We start from the raw sequence: 11,416 nt of genomic DNA on the forward strand, positions 1-11,416 counted from the left end.
TGAGCATGAGTGGGAGTAAAGCAGCAAGAGACAAGAACAATATCTTGACAAGGAGGGGAAATCAAATCAAACACAGGTTTCACCTCTACTGTATTTTACCGCTTACGGTCACTTTCTCTTCCCCAAGAAAGTATCGTTATATTAGCCCTGTCTCTCTGAATGTTAGGGCATTCATATGCTTGTGGTCATTCTCTGGCATCACGTCTAGAAAGACTCACCAGCTGTTGCAGAATCCTGCTGTCGTAGATGTGTGGGGCTGAAGATACCTGAAGGCTCAGAAGGGTCTTAAGGGTGATTAATTGGAGAAGAGAGTGCAAAGCCACACAGGATGAATAAAGGTAATAAAGCAGAGAAATACCCAAGTGCTGATATAACTTCTAAAAGTAGGGGGATCTTCATACATTTTCAGAACACTGGAGTGCATAAAAAGAATGGAAAATTCAGCATGTGTGGGATTTAGGGAACTTTCAAAAGCCCCGATCTTAATCTTAGCTCTTAGTCTCAGATGAAGCAGTGAAATATTCATAAAATCTATTTTCATCCTCAGCTTTCCAGTTTTATCTATGGATATCAAGTCTATGCGTGGTATTTCTGGAGGCATGTAATTGTCATACATACAAGCCTACCCTAGAATACGCATAAGTATTGTTGCCGTAGTACTTTTTACATAAAGATGTGCATATTCATCAGTGTGACCTTGTGGTTTCCTTTTAACAGTTAAAAAAATCTAGCTGGCATTTGAAGATTAGACAGCAATCATGTTGAGATGCTCAGCTGGATGGCTTATGGACTAACCAAGGCAAAACATGCCGCCCGTGGAAAAACTGATTATGAAATTTAAGGAAGTCACTGCGAATTGAACATGGGACTGCTGCAGAGATAATATAGAAGCCAATAAAACAGTGAGTCACGGACATTATGGTAGTTATTTTTGAAATGGATAAGCTTATGCTTGAGTTAATTCCTTTCGTATTAGAAAATTGAGATAAATGAATAGATTAGTAAACCATTTTACAGTGCTTGAGTGCTTCTGATGGTTACCTGATGACAGTTCAGACCCAGGAGGAATCGCTCTAAATTAATGGGTAGAACCAGGTTAGTGGCTGGGCTGCAGATATAAGAAGCTGAATTCCTCACTGTGCTCTTCAAAGCTAGCAGGCAGGAGAAAGCGAATCTTCATAGAATCAGACACCCTTTGAAAATAAATTTTAACTCCACAGTTTCCTTTTCTTTCCCTCCATCCTGTAGTATATATTTCTGTTCCTTATGAAATTAAATAATATGCTTGGTAGGATTTGGTCTACAGGACCCTTGTGTTATTAGAGGGGTTGATGAGCAGTCTGTTCAGAAGAGCCTTGCTGAGTTTTTCTGGGCTTAATGCACTCTTCCTATAGTTTTATAATGATCTTTTAGAGCTGCTGTGAATCATTTGAGTTATGAGTAATTAACCCCTCTGGAAATCTGACTCTCAGGTTGAATGATCATAAAATGAATCACTGAAATTGGACATTTTGAGTTAATCATCCAAAAACTTGCAGTCGCCATTAGAGCAGATAATAAGTGCATGTGCTTCTCTGGTCTGTCTCATGAAGGAAAATAAGCAGTGTCTGAATTAATCTAAATTAGCATGGTATCCAAGATAGAACAGCAAAGACTCAAATTAAAACCTAAAATGGAAATTTTCCCAAGCAGCCACCCCTATTAGTGCTTCAGACTTAACAATTAGAAAGAATCCAACTGCAATGAATTGAATGTACTTTATAGTAAATCACTTCTGTGCTGATATGAAACGTAATTTGAAGATCCGCCTTGCTCTTCTTTTGTGTTTGTTTCCTGTTCAGCCTCCAAGAACTAACTGCTCTTTCTGAAACTACAAACACATAAAAACAACTCTCCCAGCTTTCCATCTGAGGATTTTTTTCTGCTTATTCAACATTTATGGGTTCTGAAAGTCTGCAGGAAAAACAAAAAACGCACACTTTGCAACATGTTTGATGTTTATAATGACTGTAACTCCAAAACACAGCACATTATTTGTTCCACTGACAGGCCTCAGCAGCAGTAAAGTGTGTGTGTCCCTTCCAGGTTTCAGCTGTGGGAAGTATTTTGACATTTGGGCCCACAGAACATCACTGCTCATGGGCAGAGTTGTTTTCTTTTGGCTGCCGAAGAGATGCTTTCAATTTTGCTGCAATGAGCACATTTTCCTACTAAAAATCCTTACTTATGCTCTCATTTTCTTGAGATAGAAAAAGATGATTGCTATCCTGGTCTGTACTTACTGGTACAATCTACTGGAAATAGTTCCACTGCTATCAGAGGGACACCGCAATCTTGGGTACTACTCATTGTAACACAACAAGGCTCGGGCTTTTCCAAGGGCAGCTTTCTCCCATTTCCGATGTTAGCTGTGAAAAATCACCATCACAGAAACTGGAAGGTCATCCCAGCAGCTGATAAATGTTATAACAATGTCTCTTTGATGTTATTTTTTTCTTTCCTTGGGAACACAAAGTATGTGATGATCTGTTCTGCCATCCAGAGAAAACACCAACAAAGTCACCACCAAGCAGACACTATGAGAATTACGAGTTGCTAATTACATTATACTTCCAACTTGGAAAGAGAAGTCGCATCTAAAACCAGTTCAAACCCAGAAGAAACTGAAAGAAAGTATACAGAGAATTCAGCATCAGCTTCAAGAAATGTACTTCAAACCAAAAAGCAAACTCCATCTTTTTTCTTCTTCCCAGTTTGTGGTTATGATAATTATAATAGTTTTCGTTGCAATTCAGAGCTTCCTGGTGTCCTGACATCAAAAATCTCGGTGGCTTCATGAAGTTTGGTTAAGTGGTTTACATTTCAAAGCTTTTTCCAAGCTCTACTATGTTGGGAAACTCGTAAGTACAATGTCTGTGGTGGCTGAGCAACCAGGTCTGTCCTACTGCAATGGAAGAGCATGAAGAAGAGGAAAAATAAAACTTCACTTAACCTTTTCAGTCAAGTTTATCTCTCCGGTGTGTTTTTCTAAGCTACTTGGGTAAGTATTAATATAGAGATCTTCTGAGTAGTCACTTCTTGTACCTTAGGCTTAGTAGTCAGGGGAGAGGATCACCTTCTATGGTTCTGTAGAGCAGATTTCGGCTGGCATCACGAGCAACTTCACAATGCACTTTTTGCAAACATTTTTCAAGGCTATCTAAACCTCTTTCAATTTTCAAATATGTTTTTTTAAAAAAAATAAGTCTTATAATGCAGGTGAGGCCTTTGTTTATTTTATTATCCTTTTTTGTGTGTGAATGTGTGTGGTGGTATGTTGTTGTTTTCTTTTAATGCCATTCAATAATGTGTTACCTGCTCAGTTTTCATGACTGCTTTTTACACACCTACCTATATTCTCTATGTTGTATATATATATGTTGTGCCTTCTAGTTCAGCAGTCCATGTTGGTACATGGCGGTACAACCACACTTGTAATCTGGGTGTAAAGGACACGTGACCAGATTGCAGGTCTTGTCCTTCACTTTTGATACATGGGAACTCTTTGTTCTCTCTGAGCCCAAATAATTCTTTGAGCAACAGTGTTAAAATGTAAGTTAAAACTGCTGGAAGGTTGGAAGTATCTTGTGTCTGCAAAAAAAAAAAGGCATCTTTATTTATATTTATGCTCCCATCCAGTTTATGTTACCTATTAGACTCTACACCACCATCTGGTTGAATTAATGATGTGTGAAACTCGCCTTCTTGATGACTGACATCGCAGTGTGACATTTTGTAAAGCAAAGTAATCCATCTCCTATGTTTCTCCTGTTATTTCCTTTCAAACATTTTGCAGAACTTGCCTTGGAACAGAGTGAAAATGTGGCCCTTGAAATGTTTTTAAACTCGTTTGAATAAATAACTTCATAAAAAAAAAACAAACATGGGAAAGAGCCATAAATAAAGGTGTCTGTGCGTCCATAGTTTGTGCAAACTGGATAGCACGGGAAGGATTACGTTATTAACTGACAGCTGTGAAATGACTGCTGCGACTTGAGACTGCAGCGCGAAGCAGAAGTGCAGCAAAGGAACGTGCAAGTTGTTCTGGACGTTGTTCCCAGCTTCTGGGCAATACTGCAGACCTCTGCACAGCGCTGTCTTTCCTCAGGAACCTTATTGGGTCACAGCTTGCTTCTTTCTTCATGTTTTGTGTTGTCTCTCAGCACAGAGAATATATATACATATTTTTTTTTCTAGTATAATCTGTGTCCTTCAGTGAAAAATCTCTGTGGCAAGCCTTGCTCTTAGTAATATTCCATTATATTTGTGAAGAAACAAAATAAGTTTTCATTATTGTTTGCCCATTAATGAAACTTCAGATTGCTTTTTGGGTCCAAGTGAAACAATCCTGCAAAGCTTTTGAGGCCTTCAGAAGAATTCTACAATGGTCTTGAAGCACTTCTCTAATATTAGCTGCCAGTGCATCCAAGAGCTTTAATTACAGCTGAAGTTGTCTCTGCAATGTGTGACCCCAGCACTGCTTTAGGCTTGAAGAAGTCAGTTACAAAACTCCCTCAGTCATTAGTCAAATAATTTGGGTTCTCTGCTTTTGTTGGGGAATAATAGTAATGACAGTTTTCTTCTGGGAAACCACAAACAAACCACAGACAGAAACTTCTGAGATCCATTTAAAAATGCTACAGATGTTCTTGTATATAAATGTTATTGTTATTATAGACAAGTATGCTTCAATTAATATATTTGGAAGAACTCTTCTGAGGTCAGCCTGTAAATTTTGCCTTAACCAAATGGGCTGATGGAAGATTTGGCTAATGGAAACCTTACAGACAACTCCAGCTCAGCACAGGACTCAGCAGTTCTAACACTCTTTCTGAACCTGTAATTTTATCTAGCCAGGCTGTTTAATATTCAGCCTTGCTTTTTCATCCAATTTGAGTCAAGTTTCTACTCATACTGTGTACAGCATAGGTGGTTTTACCCACCTTCCTGCATAACATGTTCTGCCTAGGGTCCAAGCACTTGCAACAGCGAGTGTCTATGAGACTTCCTCTTAGATGTTAATCTGTCTCAGCTTTGAGGGCTGCAGCCATCCTTGCAGAAACTTCTCTTTACACACATTTCTGCATCACCCTTGTTTGCTTTAGAGGCAGACAACTGGACAAATCATATAGCCTACCCACTGCTAATTCTCACCTAGTCCCAGGAGTAGAGAGGAACTTCTAACACCTCACACAAGATCACGGTTCTCCCTAATAATAACTAAGAAGTGCTTGTTACGGGAAGAAAAGATAAGGCGATGGTATCAATAAGCTCTTCCCTCCCCTCTGCTTTTCTTTCACGCACTTCATCCTAGTCAAGAGGGATTACTTCTTGCAGACCAAATTTATGGCGTCTCTCTGTATATCAGACATGACCTTCTCATGAACAGGCGTTCTTAAACAATGCTGAATTATGAATGATGACTTCCTGACAGAAACAGCTCAGATCGAAATTTCAGCAAACATCAGACATGAGGTCAGAATCTATCTGAGTCCCCGAGGAAAAGGAACTCTACTGACAAGGAGATTTGCCTGAAGCCTGTGTGTGTGTATATGTGTGTATTCTGATCTAGGTTTGTTACAGGAGGCCAGACCTAGTGGATCCAATTGTGCCTAAAGTCAAACCCATTAAGGATTATAGTATGTTTACCATGATTTTATAGATGCACTTACTTCAATGGGATTTAATTATGCCAGTTGTGTGAGGATCTATTTCATAAGTGTGAGAGGAAGGTCTGGATGTGTACTGTGAATGGAAGTGAGCTGGTCTTGAAAGGGAGTTTCTTGTAGCAGACGTGGTAGAACATCCCTCCAGAATTTCACTGCACTGCTCTGCCTTCACATTACTGGTCTCCTGGCCATCCATGTCTCTCATAGGCACTGAAGCCAGTGCTGTGCAATAAAAGTCTGGTCTTTATTGCTTTCCTAAAAACACCGTACTGATGTACAGCAGCAATGGCATATATGTCAAAAATTGGCTGCACTAATCAGTTATACCCAAAAAACCTACCCCTAAAAACAAAAAGCCACAGTACCTGTGGGTAATGGCTCGATGCAACCCGTGTACTAATGCTGGTAGATTTTTACTTCTTTTTCCACTTTGTAACTAGGTAACATTACTGATCACATACAAAGATGTTTTGAAAGCTCTTCCAGCACTGCTCAGAACAGAGGTTCTCTGTATTAGGGAACAAACTCTACCTTTGATCACTAAGATCCTTTTTACAATTTTATGTTTCTTCCCTGTGTATTCCGATTCCTCTCTGTAGCTGGAATAGGTGATCATAAATGTCACAGTAATCATACCATAATCAGCATTGGTAGCTGAAAAAACAAAGCTGTGGCAAAGTTTTCAAGGAGAAGTAATACATATACTTTTATTCCCCCAAGGCCAGCTGATACAGCCAGTTAAAAAATGGATTACATTTAGTCACCATGCCTTTCCAGGAATATTGATTTGATATTGTACTTGGCTGTAGTTGAAAATCGGCCCTTCCAATAGGATTATGTAGAACTGTCTCTTGTATTAGGAGCTTAAAATGTTTTGTCACCGAGAATACACACGTGTCTGTTACTGGTTTCAATGGTGCTGCAAAGTAAATTGTGATAGAAAGAAGCAGCACGGGAATTTAACAGCAGGTCTTTGTACTGGGAACCCTGAATGTTCATAAATGCACTCACAGTGTTTGTGTCATTCTTACAAAACAAACAAACAAACAAAACCCATGATGTTAGTGGGTTTTTTTCCAAAATATATTCTATGAAGGACTACAGAGAAACCCGAATGTTCAAAGGTAACACCAGACAGCAGCTGAGCTAACATTGCATCTAGGATAGATGATGATTTCTGAACATTTTTCTGTTGAACAACTGGCCAAAGCACATACAAAATGAGCACAGAGTATTTATGGCAGTATGGAATAGTGGCTGTCATTATACACTAAACACCAACCCTTCTTTTTTTTTTTTTTTCCCCTTAATTTCTTTTTTCTTTTTTTCTTTATCTCCCTGAGAAAACAAATCCAGCCTTCACATAGACCCTGCTAATGGACTATGAAATACTGCAGCACTGAGGGCACAGCACAGAGTAAGATATTTTAGATGGTAACCAAGTGCATTTGAAAGATAAGAGATTCATCTTGTAGGTATGTTGCCCAATAGCATTTTCATAAACTGAAAAGCTGGTATAGCCTAAAAGCTGATCCCAAAGCAGCTGCTCTGCTGAAATTTGCGGAACAGAAGATGAGCGGGATGTTGAAATGGGGGAAAAAAACCCACATCATTTTGGAAGAAAGTGGGCTTGAGAGAGGGCAAAGACAAGGCACCCCAGGGTATATGCGGGAACGCAAAATTCCCCAACAGAAAGTATGCAAAAACCGGGATTGTGAGGGGAGGCAGCTTTGTTCTCTATGTGTGTTTGTGTTGAGGTGCTGCCTTGTAACTCTCAGAAAAGGTCTTTGTCCTTCCCCGTGCAAAGCGTTCTCAGGTAGAGCCGCAGCATAAAGCGGAGTGTCAGCTCCACCCTCGGGCAGAAAGGGAAACGCAAAGCCAGCAGATGAGTACAGCGAGTGCAGAGATGCTCAAACACGATTTGACTGGATGCCCGCATGGTTGTGCAGTTAATATAGTTGTGATAAGTAAATGGGAAAGAGAAAATTGGAGATGTGCTGATGGATTTTGCAGTGAACCCGGGGAAAATGATAACAGTTTTCTTCCTGATCAGTAGGTAGTAACAATATTTCTACTTCATGTTTAAAATGCTCTTTATCCACAGTTCTCACCCACTGCTTTTTCTTTCTGCTTTTTGGCTGTACCTGACCTGCTTATGAACCATGTTCAGAATAGTTGGCCTTCCTGGTTGTGGAGCTTACCTGGGACCAAAGTCATGGAGCTGAGATTAAAGCTTACTACCCAACTACCGTAACAGAGTACAGCGGAGAAGAATTATAGCTGAATTTCTATCTTTTGACTGTGATTTATAGTCACGGATTGCTGATCACTACATCTTCACAATGGCTGCAACTTCTCATTGGAGTACTTAAGACTGTTTCTTTGAAAGCAAGATTCATGTTCAGCAGTTTATCTTACCTTTGGTTTGTTCTCCACCCGAAATCACTATCCATAACATAAAGTATCAGCACATTTCTTTTCAGGCTCACAGACAGAGGGAAAGGAAAGAGGTAAATTTCTACCTGTGTAATAATGAGGCCAGACATTTTTCAGTCCTCCATGACGCGTCATTTACAACATAACATGCTTTGCTTCATCTCTATCTTCATATATCTGGCTCCTTGTGGGTTGCAGGCAGGAAATGGTGACGGAAATACAGCCATTGCTCTAGACAGATTGTGGACTGTTAAAATTCAGCAAACAGCTTGGGGGCTCGAAGCTGGCATTTATAATGGGGAAAAAAGAAAAAGAAAATGGGAAGGCAGCTTTTTTTATCTTACAGTCTCAGAGATAAAAAATGCCCCCAAATGTTGTGTCTATTCAGGAGCAAGTCTCCTTCATTAAAGAAGCAATCCATTCCTACATTAGTTAGGCAGGGGCCACATCACTGATGAAATTAACCAGTGCTTGCATTGATTTCATTTCTACTTACTCCTTTGTATTTATGTTGGACAGTCAAGGAATGGCAGTCCTTTCTATTTTCTCTTTGTTCTTTTTCCACTTTCTGGTTTCCCAAGCCATACCAAGACTCTGGTTTGTCTCTCTTCTCAGCTGAAGGTGAGCAAAGAGGCAGGATTTAATTTGGAGAACAGTTTTCTGCTTTTTAATCATTCATAATTGTGATGAGTCTAGCTAGCTACACTTTGAATTAGCCTCTCTAGAGATTGAATAGTTCTGTTTGGTTTTAGTAGAGTTGAAGGAAGTGCTTTATTTATGTTACTGTTGGTAAATGGCTTCCTCACCAAAAATACAAATTTATTTAGGGAAAGTGAAAATATTTATTCAGCTCAAAATATTTCTGTCAGATGTTGGCCGACAATGCCCTTCTCCATTTCTTTTCCTTCCCGTTTAGCCTTGACAAAACAGCCCTAATGCTCTAGAAAAATTTAGTATATAAAGTGTGAATGAAAGCAATACTCCTTGTGAAATAATAGGTCTCTGGCACTTTTTCTTTCATTAGACGCCACCTTGTTAATATCTTTTTTGTTAGCATGCATTTCTACTCAGCAACACACCATGGAAGACAGTATTTTTCCTCCTCTCAAGTGCCAAAATCATGTTGAAATTTCCAAGCTTGTATTTTACCAAGAACTGAGTGGTAGCTGTTAGTATGCAACTGAAAATACTGTATAAACAGCAAGTTCTTACTTGTGACTTTTTAACTGCTACTTTTTGGTCAGATATTCTACGTTAACTGTTATCAAATTTCCTCTTTCTTTCCTTCACCTAAAGCTTCATTCATCATTAGTTCAGGGGGAAGTTTTGGACAGGCAAAGAAGGAACCGTGGAATGTGGGGCTGTGCATTTGCAAATGCAGAAGCTGGTTGACCAAACCTCTAGTTGTCAAGGGAAACCACAGATTTTTCTGATTGCCCTTCGCAGTATGACTTACTTTTCTTACTGCTCTCGAACAATGTCAGCAGGTCGGCTGGCATAGACAGCACTTCTCTGCACCGTGTATTGTTCTGTCATACCCTCAGTTAGGCAGAGGCTACTCTTCTTTTCTTGAAAGGTTGTAAATGCTTCCTTGGACGTTCCAAGCTTAAAGCATTCAAGACTGGCCCTTAGCTGCCACCAAGCCTCAGAATGACTCAGGTAGCACCAGAAAGCCCCGAGCGCTTTGTCAGTCACCTGGACCAGGGATATGGCCATGCCTGTAACCCTGAGGATGCAGACCATGCATCCTTTCTCCAGAAATAGCATCCATGGTGTGATAATGATGCTGCCAGCTGGAAAATGTTTTTACATTGTTTGTGTCTGACAGTTTGCTGAGTTATCCACAAAGCCGCCCTTGCATGCTTTGCATTGAGGCAACTCAAACGCATGCATCCACACAGGTTATAGGCTGCTGGGTCTACTGAAGACGAGCTCTGCAGAGAAGGATCTAGATGTCCTGGTGGGCAACAAGTTGACTGTGAGCTATCAGTGTGCACTTTCAGTCAAGAAGACCCCAATCCTGGTGTGCACTAAAAAGAGTGTGGCCAGCAGGTCGAGGGAAGTGGTCCTCTGCATATCTGGAATACTGTGCTCAGCTTTGGGTACCACAGCTAAGACAAGGCGAGGATCTACTAGAAAGAGTCCAGCAGAGGGCCGCAAAGGTGATGTGGGCTCTGGAGACACTTTCCTATGAGGAAAGGCTGAGAGATCTGAAGCTGTTACTGTTTTGAGAGACCTGAAGCTGTTACTGTTTATACATCTCTAAGTTGTGGATGTCAAGTCTATGGAGGCAGAATCTTTTTGGTGGCACACAGCAATAGAGCAAGGGGCAACGGGCAGAAACCAGGGCACAGGAAGTTCCATATAAAGGAAGAACGCACAGAGTGACAGAGTACTGTCTGCAGAGGCTGTGAAATCTCCTCTGTAGACATTCAGAACTCTCGTGGACACTTAACTGTGTGACCTGCTGCAGGAAACCTGCTTTAGGTTTAGGAGGGAGATGGATGATCTCTATCTCCCCCAATTCTGTGATTCTGTGGTAACTCGCAGCCTCCCGACCCGAATCCAGGTGTGCAGGCGCTGCCCTGCAGCATCCGGACCTGTCGGCAGCCGCCTCCCGGCGCCGGGACAGAGGCAAAGATGCGGACAGTCTCCTTCAGGAGACAAGATGGCCGCCAGGGTGCGCTGCCAAGCGGTGCGGCAGCCCCGGGCCCGAGGCGGGAGCGCCCCCGCCGGGGGGGGGCGAAGCTGCGGCCGCCGGAGCAGGGGCCGGGGCTGCGTTGTGGCTGGGGGCCGCGGCGCCTCCTCAACCCCGCGGGAGGGGCGAGGCGAGGCGGGGAAGCGGCCGCGCTCCCCTCACGGCGCTGCCCGCAGGGTCCAGCCTGAGGCGGGACCTCCCGCTCGGACCCGCGGCTGCCCGGTTCGTGGCCGAGCGGGGAAGGGGCCGGGGCCGAGCGGCGCGCACCTACGGGACGGGATGGCAATGTACCGGTACCGCCCGCAGTGAGAGCAGAGCGGCTCGGCGGGAAGCGGAGGGCGGGGAGAGGAGCGGCTCGGAGCATCGCATCGCACCGCGGCGCATCGCATCGCATCGCATCTCCTGGCGGGGAAAGCGAGGGACCAAATGCCTGTGAGGAAGGGCGGCAGCAGTCACCGCCGAGAGAGCTGCCAGCCGCGGCGCAGCCCCGGGAGGAGCCCTGCCGCCCGCGGGGTCGAGCCGCCCAGCGGCGCCCCGCTCCTCCCCGGACACCGGGGCTGCCATGGGCGCGGGC

This window comes from Coturnix japonica, chromosome 1, assembly GCF_001577835.2.
Source record: "Coturnix japonica isolate 7356 chromosome 1, Coturnix japonica 2.1, whole genome shotgun sequence".
Taxonomy (NCBI): domain Eukaryota; kingdom Metazoa; phylum Chordata; class Aves; order Galliformes; family Phasianidae; genus Coturnix; species Coturnix japonica.